A 14,983-nucleotide genomic window follows, 5' to 3' on the forward strand; every position below is an offset into this window, starting at 1 on the left:
TTCAAATACATACACACCTAAAACACAAAATAACAAAACAAAACCTAAATTAAACCACAGATTATTTATAGAAACATAAACAAAGACGTTAAGTATAAAATATACTTCGTGTGGTCCCTGTCGCGGTAACAATTAACTCAGTATTGGAAAATGCAATGCATTCCCAGCGCTGATTTTCACTTATGATGTTAGCTACTTGATGAAATCAATCACAACATGATTTAATTCATTACTCGAAACGAGTGTTGCAATCTTTAAAATCATTGTTGCAATAATTGTGCTTAATAGGATGAAAAGGAAAGAAGTTAGACGACGTTATTTTTGCAGTGGATATTTATGCGCATAACTGACCAATTCGCCAAAAATCGATGACACACCTGAGCTGAATTTTAAGTTGACTAAATACACAAGATTTATGAAAGAATTATTTTGTATTACTAAATTGCTGAGCCGGAGACGTCTCAAAAAAGGAAATGACGACTGCCAAAGGCTTCATTTGGGTAACATTGCTATTTGATGTTCCCCGTAGTCGAGTGGTTTGCACAACAGTTTTCATGGTGTCGCCATCGCCGAGGTTCCGGAATATCGAGTCCGTCGGGGTCAATATAGAAAAACTAACGTTTCGATATTGCCTCGTGTCTAGGTGCTTGTGATAACGTCCTTGTTTCCGATTTCCACAACACAAGTGTTTTACTTTGGGATTAGAACAACGTATGTGTTGTTGTGTAATATTTATTTATGAGTCTTTATTTAATATACAAGAATATTTCTCATGCGTTTGTTACATCATACCACAGACCAACTTTTGTTTTCTGCAATGATTTCATTAATAAGGATATAACTTGAAAATAGTAATTGTGGTATGAAAGAAAATGGATACAATGTATTGTTGATCGCATCGATATTTAACACATTAAGTGAATTAGGGTCATGGATGCCTCGCGAATGATTGTTAACATTCATTTATTTAAGCATCTTACATAACATGTTATAATACTTTTGATGACCACAGTGATATAACGGTTTCCACTGTAGGCGTTTTTGGGAATTTGGCATATTTGGGAAATTAATTTTTCTAGATCGGTTCCGGTCTTTGTTATGAGTGGTGCCTAGAGTGAATTCCGTTGCTCTGGCATTCCGAAATTCCCCACTTCGGGTCGAGGTGATTTTTGCACATGACTAAAAGTTTACAATAAAATGTATGGCTTGTTACAATTGTCTCAAGGTTACCTGTCTTATGAATGGAAATCTAAATAATTATGTCACATCAATGAAAAGCGGATATCACCTTTTTATTTATTATTCGTTCCCTATAGGCTTCTGTTCCGGTTTGGATATTTTGGTCTGTTTAAAGTAATCAATAAATAAACGGATGCATATAAAGTTTGAAATAGTAAAATTAACAAGAACGAAATGTTGTGTTCCACTAAATTACAACTAATACAATAATTATATGCAAATAGCCAATATACCTATAACGACACATTATTTAGAACCTATTTTTATCGATGGATGCGATAATCGGATGTTCCAAAACATTAGACGCATAATTTATTTACCAAAAATATTCTACATATGTAGTAAAAAGAGGGAAATACGTATATACATATACTGACGCTGTCCACTTGAACCAGTTTAAATTAAACAACTTTTTTATTAGTGTTATATACACGTGACTTATGCAGGTCTTCCTCACTTCAACCAGCAACACGGATCCAAGATCAAAAATATTAAAGAACTGCAGGTTTTCATTAATCGATGACATTGGTTAAGAAGATGCAGAGGAATCGCCATGGGATTTACGGCAGAATCTACAGCTTCTGCTCTTTTCGCACGAGGTTAGACATGTTCTTGTTTAAGCCACAACATACGAAACATTACATTTGTTGTTACCAAAAAACCGCTCACCTCATGTCGGATATTCTTTTGCGTTTCGGTCGCTTGAGGTCTGTCCTGTTCTTTTCCGTTTTGAATGATATGCAGGTGGTATCACGTTGCAGTGATACCACTTGCATCAACAGTTACACACACAGTCACCGCTACGATGGAGATTGGCACTGCCACTTACACTGTTCGCAATTTTAAAACGACACTCGACTTGTACGATGATTATTTAGATATCTGACAGGAGCCTATCGAAATTAGGCCATTGTGGTGTTTTAAAACAACCTCTTACGATGATCGTTTCACAGTGGCCTTTTGACGACTGTAGGCGACAAGCTTGCGTTGAGCGCCACAACGTACAAATTGATTACATCCGGCGTAAGGGAAATGTGTCGTATAACCAATTTATATACTGCTCAGTTTGACCACGGACCCGAATCTCATTTACGTTACGTCATTGTATCAAAAATATGTATTTATTGATCGCTGAAGGCCAGGCAATGTACATAGAGAGATAGACATATTAACCATAGAAGGCTCGAAAGTGAAATGCGCTGCCGGTGTAGAGTGGCATCGATGATCGGAGACAATAACTGATTTATATTAAATAACACATGTCATCTATGTGCATTTTTTGATGTTTTTGATGCAAGCTTTGACTGTAGTCGTTTCGTGGATGTGTGGGCGCGCGTCACACTCCGCATCACTTGGCTACAGGAAGTCTGAACATTACCTTATTATATGCGGCTAAAAGTGGCATCCGCTGGACGGACGGAGTTACCGATCTATATACAACATCCAGACTGATATGTGATGACCTTCGTCGTGTTACTGGCGTAGAAATGATCGCGAAGTCTGCACTCATAAAAAATATTGTTGCATCGAATTCCTGAGAGATGGAAGATGAATTTAGTTCCGTATAGTAAACCAGCTATTGCATAGATCGTGCCAGCCATACCGACAAGGACTTAGCTCATAGATCAAATACTAGTAAGCCTATAGATAGTATGGTTTTTATCGTTATAACTTAGACCTTTTCAAGTGAATAGGCATTAGTTAGGTATGCTTGCTCCATCGTCGACCTCATCGTCACTTTCCATGAGGTGAAATGGAGGTCAAATGCGCACTTGCATTTTTACGGCATATAAATCATCGTCCGAGACTTGAACACAGAGTTCATCCGCTCCATGTGCCCAAACACCTCAACGTATCTTACACCATAGTGGCTTAATTTCTACTGCACTCATTCCAATCACGTGCTTCTTCTAAGTATTGGTTGTAAGGAGTAAATTCCCAAACGCGAGTGCCTCGTTTATCTTGACTGTCCAGCTTTAGTAGTCCACGTCACTCAATGTCATTCTCATGCTTTTCCATAAAAGGTTTAGGGCCTTATGAACTTGAAATGTTTTATCTCTGGAAGATTATCTCTAATATTATTTGTCCGGGATTTAATTGTACTTTCCATTGGCGAAGGGCTATAATATATCAAGATTTTGCCTCAGAAATTCTTCGACTTGAGACTAAGTGTATGACGTCAATAGTTTTTTTTTTATAATACCAAATGACGAGACGAACGTGTCGTGGACATGCTGGTAAGCGATACACCCGTCCATAACAGTTGCAGTACCAATCAGAGCTTTAGATCGGACTGCCACTGCGCCCGTAATGCTCACACTACTGCTTGGAGGCAGGCATAGGTAAGGTGGGAGTACTTCTCTGTACAATATCTTTCACAAGAAGCCCTACTGCTACAAAAGTATATTTAAGTTTTATGTATACACGCCATCGATTGAACACGTGTGTTCACTCCTCCGGCAACGACTAAAAGCTCGAAAACAAGACTAAATAAAAGATATTCCGGCTGAAGTGACCCCTACCTACCGAATGTTAGACACTGGTCACTTATCACGGCTCAAATCGACCGCGAAATCGTGCTCGGGCTTGCGATAGAGGGTTCTTTGGGCACGTTTAATGTACACAAGAGTAGATATATAAGGTTCTTATTTATTCAGTACCTCCAGCTGGTCATTGTACTCATGCAAAGATAAATGTGGCAACAGATTTCAAGGTACATATCGATACTTCATAAAAAAGGTGTAAAATTCAGCTGCCTCCGTAGCCGAACGGTTATCACGCTGGACTGCCACGCAGAGGTCCCGGGTTCGTTTCCTGGGTTTCTTGTGTGTCTTCCATGGCACCCGCGATACAGGGTTTTCCTAGTGCGGGGATGTGAGTGTGTTCGTTATTATTATTATTTTCTTCTTTCTTAGTCTGCTGGCTGGTTTGAACTAAACTTACGGACCGAAATCAAGTAAATGCATTATGGCGTGTATCTATGTTGAGGGTGTGCAATATGATCCTACTTCGTCGTCTTCCACTTGCATGAACTTTCTAACAACGTGGCATGTATTTAAAATTACAGCTCTTTGCAAGGTAGTATTATCTGATATATATGAATAATAATATTTTTTACGTATTAAAAGATTATTTATTTAATTAAATAGAAAATACATCTATATTTCACTAACAGTTACTTTACAATATTATTGAACACAGTTTAAAAAAAATATTTAACAAGTACGATAACATTATGACTGGAGGAAACTGCAATTAATAAATTATTAACGAAACGAAAGTAAGTCTAAAAATTACTACTGCGTTGTTTTACGGTTGCAAGATTTAAAAAAATGAGGAATAACTTTGAAAATATATGACTAAACTCCTGTCCTTGTTAATTTCATTATAGACTCTAGAAGCTAATATAGATATGAACCAAAACCTTTATAAAGATATCAATAATGGTTTTCACTCGCCTTGCAAACTTTGTAGTTTGACCTTTATTTCTTTTTTCTCTGAAGTGCTTTGACTTACAAATAAATGGACGACGGGTCTAATACAAAAACCACGAAAAAAAAGTCCCAAGTCAACCTATTTAAACGTAGTGACATGTAAAGGAATATGAAAAGGCTAAAACGTTGAATTTAAATTGTAATGTCATCGCAGTACTGTCTAATTTTGCTTGCTTCGCTGTCAGTCGAACAAACGAAAACTAAAGCGTGAATGGCGCTCTGTATACGATTTTAACGCCCTATAAGCTCGGACACTTTTTAGCGCGGACCCGACGTCCATATAATTGTAAGTCAATGCTGAAGTGTCAAATTTTATTGAATAGAACAATTTATATGTTTCATATTACTTTTCAAATTTGTTGATGTGAGTTGTGTTGTGATTCTAATTGTATTTCATCATTATCTTCAGTCTATTGTAAGTGATTATTAGTATAAATAAAATTTTCCTCTATCGGTATCTGCAGACAAACCATGTGAGCAACTATAATGTCTGTCTAAAGACTCACCATGTTGTAGTTTTCAGGCAACACAGCAATAATGTACATCATTTCATAATCAAGTAAGTAGATACTTGCAGCATATGTTTCATACTATTAGCTGGATGAGTCTGCCAGCCTAGGATGCCATTATGCTCTGTAAATACCATTGTACACCACAAACAAGCAGTTCTTTTGGCACACTATTCACAAACATGCTCTGTGAATGTATCTACATACATGGCCAATGTGGTACGACACGGTATCATAGTTTGTTTTAAAAAGGTTTGCTATTCGTAGTTTTTTTTTCAAACAAACCATTGTTTCGGGCCCTTTAGAGGTCCAATGGTCACAACTAGTGTTGGGTGAAAAAAATCCATTTTGAAAAAAAAATATTTTTTTTTCTTTAATTTTCCACACCTGTCAAAAGTTGAGCCATTAAAAAGGTTTTGAACGCTGTTGTGAAATAATTTGAAATTTCGTTTTTCTTTATTTGGCTTTTAGGTGTGCAAGTTTATTTTATAATTCACGCAAAACAAATCTTCAGAAGATATTCCTAAACGAAGAACATAATATGAGCTTTCGAAATCAAACTTTTTGCGAATTGTTCGGGGTTTTTTTCCGAAAATTACCCAACAGTTGTCACGACTAACTGAGTTGGTAAGGTCATTACGGTTTCTCTGTATCACCAGCTTAAATCTAAGCAGATATAAGACTGCGGTACTACTCGCTAATATGCTTTTTTTTTTCACTTCTAATTACGTCATCCAAAATAATGTTATAAATGCGAAAGTAGCTGTTACGTAGTCACGTATTCAAACTTGATGAATTCTGGTGTAGAGATAAATGGAACCTAGGAGAAGGACATAGGCTACGTTTCGCCTTAAAAAATAAATCTTAAAGGGGGCGAAAGAGAGGATGAAAGTTTGTATGGAGAATAAATAATTTCTACTTACTTGAGAAATAATTTATTCTCCATAGTCATTAATAAACTTAATTTAGTAAGAAAATTCATTACATTTTTCAAATCAAATATAGACTAAATAAGAATGTTCTTTGTTAAATTTAAAATAAGGTATTTAAATTAATAACTTTCGTAACTATAGTTCAGCATGGAGTGGTTTGCATTATACATATTAGACGTAATTGGTTGCTGACTTTAGTAATGTCATTTAGCTGAAAATATGGAATTTGTAAAGGGCCCGAAACGTTGGTTTATTTAAAAAAACAAATGTGTATATTTGTTTTGTTTGACTAAATTTAGGTCCACTAAGAAACCGGTACTTGAAAACATTTACGTAAGAGTTGGATTACATTCGGCACTAGGCTTTGAAAAATGTTGAAGGATTTTCAAAGGCCCGAAGATTTGTTCCATTTTTTACGATCGACACTTGTCGATGTTTTAATTGAATTTTTTATATTATAAATATATTTAGATAAGTAGAGTCGAGACGTCTCTACCTACCGTCGCTACCTTGTGGATTACCACTTCTTCAGCGTTTTCTTCTTATATAGGTAAATATGAAGCATCATTAGCAGATATTAGCAGACTAAATTTCAAGTAACACATAGTAATTAAGAATAAGAAGCCAAGAAACCAAAACACAATAGTTATACTTGCAATAACCAAACTTTTCTTTTCAGATGCTGTAGTAAAATAATGGCTAATTGTAATTCTTTTTTTTTTGTGTGGAATCCAAACGTGAAGGAACCTAGGGAAGTGTGGATACAATCACCGCCGGAACCACCTCCACACTGCATGCCTAGAAGATGCCTCTTACACACATAAATAATTGTAGTACAAAATACAATACAGTAATTCCGCGATTTCAGGCTTTAAAGCTCTTAGTGGCACTGGAACTGCTACTGTTATACCCGTCATTTGGTATAATAAAAAAAATCCACCTTTCCTTGAAATTTTGGTAAGTACATAATGTCTATTCTGTAAATTGTTATCTTGGACTTGGAGTACTTTCTAAATGTAAATAAGGGCGAACACAAAGCGGTAGATGAAAATTCGTTGGCAGTAAAATTTTAAAGTACGCCCGGCCAAGTTAAAAAAGATAATACGAGTTTGTATTACGCTGTTCTTGTTACATACGCAAATATATTCAGAACACCATCAACAAGAATTACCATAGAGGTATAAATCTGGGGCGATGTATATTTCAAGTCAACGGGTTATGTATGGGAATTAACCGGAATGTATAATATTCACATAAATCAGTTTTGAATTAATTATTGTAGTTACCATTGAAGTTATACCGTTCTCTGCTGTATATTTAATCTAAATGAACATGTACGTTTGTAGAAAGCGTTATATAAAGGAATTGAGAGCCCAGTGAGGTCCACAAGTCCAATTCTAGAGGCGGTACGTGTGCATAAAGGCGCTTAAAGATTTGGATGGTTTTTCGACGATCAACACGTGTGATCGAACAAAACATTTGTGATCAGACAAAATCGAGTAAATGTGTAAGAAGCAGACGATCGATTTCGTATTGTTTGTTCATCAACACGTGTGGTCAGACTAAATCGTGTAAATGTGTATGAAGCAGACGATCGATTTCTTATTGTTTGTTCATCAACACGTGTGGTCAGACAAATCGTGTAAATGTGTATGAAGCAGACGATCGATTTCTTATTGTTTGTTCATCAACACGTGTGGTCAGACAAAATCGTGTAAATTTGTATGAAGCAGACGATCGATATGACATTTTTATGGATCGACACGTATCGGTCGTCAAGAAATAGAACAAATCTGTATGCACCTTAGCTTAATGTTTAAAATTTGTAAATGTTCAGTTGCAATGCCTCTCGTAAACGGTGAAGCAAAACACTTTGATTAATATTAGGAAAATATGAGAAGTTGTCAATTCGCACTGGAGCAGCTTGCTGGTCGATGGCCTAAACACTCTTCGACCCCTAGAACACGGGGTTCGGAAGCCTGGCAAGGTTCTGGCACCTTGGATAACTAGCTTTAGTCTGATGAAGCTAGCTGCTAGACATTTGGTCACCAGAGTCATTAACAAGGCGAACTTAAAGCTGCTTAGTGAGGAATTTGGATTTTGGTATAATGTGTTATAATGTTTATGTCAGACAATTTTTTTAATTTTATTACCTGCAAAAACAAGTAAATCTAAATCATTATCGCCATTTTTAAAGTTTTATTTGTAAAGTTTTAAAGACGTCTATTGCTAAGCATAGGACCAAAGATTTTCCAGGAATTTCGGTTTTGCGCTATTTGCGTCCAATAATTGTTGTTCAAAATCTATCTATATAATAATATTAACCACGGTATATCTGTTCTTTAAAAAAAAGGCTACGTTAAAAGTACTAAAAGTATATTTTCAAAAATGTTTTTTATTTTCAATTGCAAAAACCGACTGGTTTAATTTTGAGGATGCAAAATATACGTAACGTAGACATTAAATTAATTTAAATTTTTATTGAATTGATATTCAATTATTTTGACCCGACAGGACCCGAACCTGAGACGACGTGATTTCCCATCGCTCTTCCAACTGAATTACAGGTCGAGTTAACCGAGTCGATGAAATTCTTCCGTGTATGTGCCATAATAATAATAATAATAATAATAATAACGCACAAGCGACATCTGTGAGAGATTTTATGAACCTTCTCACTCAGCCGGTAACTTTCCAGTTACCACAAGCTGATGTTCATGTCGTTTTTTATGAATACTATTGATTTGTTTTTATTTTTGTGAATAATTCCACTAGTTTGCTATAACTATTTAATCCAAAAATTGGTATCGGGTTCTGGGGGGTCGATAGAATATATGTTTGTGTTCAATCTTTGCATTTTATAATTAGACATATTTTTTTTAAGTTAAAAAAGTGATTACACCTGACCACTGGAATTCGCATAATTGAATATGTATGCGGTAAGACCACAGACCACATCAGTAACAGAGGTTTTCGTATGCATTATTCAGGCTATCAAAAATACTTAAACGCTGTAGTGACCATAGGCTATGTAGAAACCAACCGAAGGTATTGTAATAAGATTCTGGTGAAATGCACCGTGTACTGAGCGTGTTGAATTACGTTCTAATTGAGATGTATACGGGCTATAATTGAAGAAATGTATTGAATAAAATAGTTTCCAGATACCAGTTTTAGGGTATACCCTTAGAATAACGCATAGAATGGTAGTTTCATATCAAACGAACTGTCACAAGTGAGGCAAAAATCAAATTCCTGTAGGCTAGTTTTAGTAGTAGGTTAATTTTCGGTTTTAGTGAATATTTATATAAAAATACAAGTTGAAACGCGTTACTTCCTTGTGGAATGTGATGTTAGTATCTATTTTACGTTTGTCTGACGTATTTTTATACTCATTTACCGCACATTTCGTCATTTTTAACTAAAATTCTTGAGCTGTTCGCGGTGCAAATTGACCTTGAGCACTGAAGGCCCGCCCGCTCGTGTAGGCCCTTTGGGAGCGCTTCAACTTGCCTCACTTAGCGTGTGCGGGGTTTCGATGCGTTATTATTCTAAGGGTATACCATTCTGGCCCACTAGTTTTGTCAATTAATAGGGCATTGTAATAATACTAACGATAGTCTATTAGACACGAGGTTTGGAATTTTTTACCGCCCGTGCTACATACATCGTTTTTCATCATATTTGCGAGGAAAAATGTAATGTAATGATAAATGTCGCTTCACAACACAACAATTACAGATTTTGCAAATGGAGGGATTTCTGTTTTTCTTTTTTTTGTCGTTCTTAGCTATTCTTCCATAAATAATACAAGTTGAACTAAAATGTTGCAAAATGCAAAAACGCATACAGCCACGATGGTAAAGATGTGCTGCAGAAAACGAATTTATAAAATTAATTTAGCAAATGTTTGATTTCTTTTTTATATTTCAAGCTTTTAAGAATTAATAATACTTAAATACAGGATAATACAGACTATAAGATATTCTACAATTTTAATAATAATTTCTCAATTGCTATTAACAATTGTTCAGTAATTTCTTAAGAAAGCAATAAAACATACTTGACCATCTCTTTGAAAAAAAGTTGCTGAGAAAGCTGTCAGATCAACGGCAAAATCTATCAGGCAAAATAGCTCTTTTTCATGAGAGTAGTTACATTGGCTTCGAAGGTCAATAATAATCTTCCGGGTGAAATTAGGAAAGGCGATAATCCGTATCCCTTATTGGTACAAAACACGGTCGTTGCTGGTGCACGATTATATATTTAGTGGATGTTGATGTAAGCGTTACATGGTGTAGTTAGAAAAAACGCAAAAATGTACATCCTTGCTGAATCCATCTACATGAAAAAGCTTTCTGTTTTCTTTGGTATTGTAATAAAATATATTATTTGTGACATTTATTAACAAAAGAATCGATGTGCATGGAAACAATCCCAATAGTTGTCAATCAATGTTATACCTATATTTTAAAAACACACACAAACAGACGAGCTCCTTTCTCTTTTTAAATGAATTTGTGACTTTGTGACGATGACTACAAAGAACAGCTACTTTATTTTTATTCCTCGTATTAACGTTACGTCTGTCACTATTTTTCATTACCTATATAACATTTTCCTGTATGTACTGATGCTAATCTCTTTGTACTTATCTGTAATTGACACTCTGGGACCCAGATTGTAAATTGACCTACCCGCACGTATCTGTATTACAAATATTCCATATATATAATAATAATAAATAACAATAATAATTCATTTATTCGCTTCAAATAGGGTACGGTACATTGCACATGTTGATGTTTAAAAATTAAATCAGCACTTAACCTATTCGGCCTTTTCAAATAAAAGCACGCAAATACAATAATCAAATAATACACTGATAGATTACGACTAAAAGTGAAAACAATAATTAGACAATAAATTGATAAATTAAAGTTAATTGTAAGTCATAATTTAAAGTAAATGTCATTTGACTTACAAAAAATGTACGACGGGTCTAATACAAAAACCACGAAAAAAATGTCCCAAGTCAACCAATTTAAACGTAGTGACATGTAAAGGAATATGAAAAAGCTAAAACGTTGAATTTAAATTGTAATGTCATCGCAGTACTGTCTAATTTTGCTTGCTTCGCTATCAGTCGAACAAACGAAGACTAAAGCGTGAATGACGCTCTGTATACGATTTTAACGCCCTATAAGTTCGGACACTTTTCAGCGCGGACCCGACGTCCATATAATTGTAAGTCAATGGCTTCAAATTATAAAGCGTTTAACTGAGGAGCGTTTAAAAAGAACGTTTTAACGTAAAAAAAGGCAGTTTTTCCCATCTCTACTCCATACTAATTTCCCCAATAATGCTCACATTGCAGTAATGTGTGGCTTGGTCACTTTAAGAAAATACGTTGGCCTGAAAATATTGCTTTCTGTTATGGCACTTATTTTGAACAGGCACGGATGTCCGACGGGCTGAAGGCAGGTCTCGTTTAAGAATCACTGCTTAGTAATTAATGCTTTCAAATATTTAAATTAACAGTGGCTGGTACATCACTAAAAGCGATTACACGCTGCGACTTTTAATCGTGTTACAAAAGCGCGCGACTGAAGAATTTTCAATCATATACCAGATCGCTTTAAGCTTCTTCCATTGACTAGTTTCAAACAGGAATTGCGTTGGTGGCTCTTTGATCATTTGTTCTACTCTGTTGACGAATTCATGAAATATAAGGACTAATTAATTGATGCATACATTTTTCTTTACAATTATTATGATTTCAACATTGACTTACAATTATATGGACGTCGGTCCGCGCTAAAAAGTGTCCGAACTTATAGGGCTCTAGTCTTCGTTTGTTCGACTGACAGCGAAGCAAGCAAAATTAGACAGTACTGCGATGACATTACAATTTAAATTCAACGTTTTAGCTTTTTCATATTCCTTTACATGTCGCTACGTTTAAATAGGTTGACTTGTGACATTTTTTTCGTGGTTTTTGTATTAGACCCGTCGTCCATTTATTTGTAAGTCAATGTTTGAAGCTTACAAAATCGTTTAGAAACGTGTTTAAGCGCACAGACTTTCACGTTAGAAAAAGCTTGTAACGTTGTGTTGATAGCGAAATGCAAGAGTAGACCACTAAAGCTTTTAAGTTAAATAAGTTTATTTGTAAAACACGAGTAACAAACATACGCACGTTGTAAAAAATGAAATTGTTGAGTATTGATATCAAATCAAAGAATTTATTCCAGACTTTGTCCATACCATGTTAGTTACAGAAAACTTATAGATTATTTTAGTAAAATAGATTGTCAGAGAAAAAAAAATTACTTAATTAATTAGAGATCTGATTCTCCCGGACATGAGGCTGCTGGAACTGTCACGCACGCACGCAGTTCTTTTGCGTATTATCGCACTGAAGTTATCAGTACGCGCCGTCGCGAACATACCTGATGCACTGCAAAAGCGAGGCAGTCCCAACAGCGCAGCGTCCTAAAATCATTATTGTATTGCACACGCAGGGGGTTGACCGTCTTTTTAGTGTAACTTGTCCACAGGCTGCCCGTATAAAATGTTATATTGATCTGACCAACGCTTACGCTTGAATTAAAAAGCGTGCTTATGTGCTTATTTTAAAAAAAGTAGTGCTGCCCTTAATTAATTCTCTCACAAGGATCTCTGCAGCTACGCTCTTTGTTTCACGCCAGCTTGCTGCGTATAGCAGGTCGGTTGACGAGAATTGACACACGGAGGTTTCGTTTTGTATTGTTTAACTGATTATGACTTGTACAGAACTGCTTGCCTAGATTGGTGTAATAAGAAAGCTTTGACCAGGAGGTCCACTATGAAATACGAAGCAACGCTCATCGTTTTAGCTTCATATCGGACCGGAGGCTAACACGAAACGCGTACGAAGATCGTGATTTGACATGTCCTTACTCCGAAGCGTCTAATAACAGCTTGTAGTACGTATGAGCTTTTTGCGGACGCAGTCACGTCGTATCGCATTTCGTTATAGACTTCCGAACTCTGCTTTTTTTCACTGCTACAAAGCTTTCACGCACGAATGACTTATTTTTACTTGATTTTAAAATAATTTACACAATATATTCTATGGTATAAGAATTTTTTGATAGTGCGTTCAAAATTATCACAAGACGACAGAGAAGATTGTTGTTTTTTAGGATTTGTACAGGTAATTAAAATTAGAACATTGATTCACCCATTGCTTGTTTTGTGCTTGTACATTAACAAGAGACTGAAGAAGAAGAATATAAATCTTTCCGGCAGGTCTGGAAGTCTTTGAATAGGTTCCGGACTAGGCAAGGACAAATTTCGGACGGTTCGGTGCGTTTGTGCTGTGCAATTCCAACTTGGCCTCGCATCGTGCCCTAACATCCGCACGCTTAAAGATTTAATGGCGGCTAGTGAAGCGGTCGGCGTGGCTAAGTTCTGAGGCTTATAATTTAAATAACAGTTTAAATGTTTGACTGTGATCATAGTGTAGTAATTTTGTAGCAGTAAAGCTTGTGAAGGAGTTCGTCCAGGGAAGTACTGCCACCTTACGCCGCCAAGCAGTAATATGAGCATGCGACTTGTTAACTTATGACTCAGAATGACGGACACTGGCCGTGTCAACTGTTACTGGCAACTGTTATAGGCGTGTAGATTAACCATCTGGCGCTCGACTTGTACGTCCCGTCACTTGATATATTTAAAAAAGGAGGTACCTATAAGTATTTATTAATCAGATTAAGTATAGTGGTTATGTATCAGAAATCACTGTTTTGATTTCTGAACGCCACAGGATGAGTTAACGTAATTACTGTTTCCGTAATAAGTTAATATACTAAGTAAAAATTGTGCAATATACATAGACTTGAATGCTTGTATGTAGCCGATCGCTGAAGTAAGCGGGTTGTCAATTACAATTACCGATGGTCATTTACGCGGTGTAAGTAGGTTGTTTTGTTAACAAAAATATTGTATGGTGCAAAAAACGTACAAGCACTGTAACAATATAAAGTTCCGAGTTTTCTACTAATTAGGGCTAAAGTTTTGAAGTTAGAATTGTGATAGTGATTATTAAAATGTAGTTAAAGAAGGAGGCTGCGCAAAATGACCACCGTTCTTGAAATATAAAGGAAAAGTTTTGCGTTTATTGAATACGTAACACTAAAAGACATTCAAAGAATTTATAAATGGATTGTAATCCAATTTTAAGTCTACTTAAGTAGAATTTTAAGTTTAATGTTAAGGATTTAGACACACTCAAAGTAGAGGGACTGGAATGGCAATCTTGCATTAAGTAGCATACCTAACAAGAAATTTAAATTAATGACGAGAAAGCAAATAAGGGACCTGCATTTCTCACTATATGATTAGGTTCGCTCGCAATTCACTTAAAAAAATTGCATAAGAGTAGAAAGAGTAGACTCACCTTCACTCGACGGATGCCTTCGCTCTCGAGGAGCCGACCCCGGCTGGGTTCATGTTGGCCGTCGGCGGCGAGGGTCCCGGCCGGATACGTCAGGTAAAGCCGGACCGACACGATACTCAGAAGGTGACGCCACCACGTTCAGACTATTTGTCTTGTTTGCGCGGGAAAAAAAATAAACAAATCGATATAATGGAGGAGCAGGCGAGTGCTCGCGGACAGGAAGCAGGGATAATGGAAAGGCGCCTCGTCCGGTCGTCGTAGACGCGGGGTGCGGGGGCGCGCCGGAAGGTGTTAGCCACGCCTCCGGGCGGGGACTCGGCCCGCCTGCGCAGGATTATAACGGGGAGGCTGACACGGGGTAGTTCT

General features: G+C 36.4%; 1 protein-coding gene across 1 annotated transcript in view; it reads right to left on the reverse strand.

Moving 5' to 3' along the window:
* LOC113239170 (DNA-binding protein D-ETS-3) overlaps positions 1-14,729 on the reverse strand; it is a 134,121-nt gene extending 119,392 nt beyond the window's left edge. Inside the window, exon 1 of the mRNA XM_026476042.1 lies at positions 14,618-14,729. The gene's annotated coding sequence lies outside the window, so the exon portion shown is untranslated. The remainder of the gene's footprint in view (positions 1-14,617) is intronic.
* Positions 14,730-14,983: the final 254 nt, after the last annotated feature.

This window comes from Hyposmocoma kahamanoa, unplaced genomic scaffold, assembly GCF_003589595.1.
Source record: "Hyposmocoma kahamanoa isolate Upper Pololo Valley unplaced genomic scaffold, ASM358959v1 99702, whole genome shotgun sequence".
In the NCBI taxonomy this organism is placed as follows: domain Eukaryota; kingdom Metazoa; phylum Arthropoda; class Insecta; order Lepidoptera; family Cosmopterigidae; genus Hyposmocoma; species Hyposmocoma kahamanoa.